Source organism: Papaver somniferum, chromosome 11 (genome assembly GCF_003573695.1).
Source record: "Papaver somniferum cultivar HN1 chromosome 11, ASM357369v1, whole genome shotgun sequence".
NCBI lineage: Eukaryota > Viridiplantae > Streptophyta > Magnoliopsida > Ranunculales > Papaveraceae > Papaver > Papaver somniferum.
In genome coordinates, this window is record NC_039368.1 from 71,394,885 (window position 1) to 71,395,232 (window position 348).

Genomic DNA, 348 nt, shown 5'->3' on the forward strand with positions numbered 1-348 from the left:
TTTTGTCCATGATATTTACAAAATGATCGTAGGGTAATCAATCTTCCCATCATCCTTTACATGGTGTGGGATGATTACCATATAAATTTAGATCTTTACTGTCGTAAATTTCAAGTAGTAAATTAATTTCAATAGCTACATTCTAGATTAGGGTAAAATAAACCACGTGTAAAACGATATCTTTCTTACCCTAAATAAATCACGTCTATTTAGAAACCCTCAATAAACACGAAAGATATCTTTTTCGTATAACGAAGATATCTTTAGAATTTAACCAAAATTTAGATAAAACGTGGAAACAAAATATGGAGGAAAAAAAAACATTAAACCCGAATTATCCTCTGTATA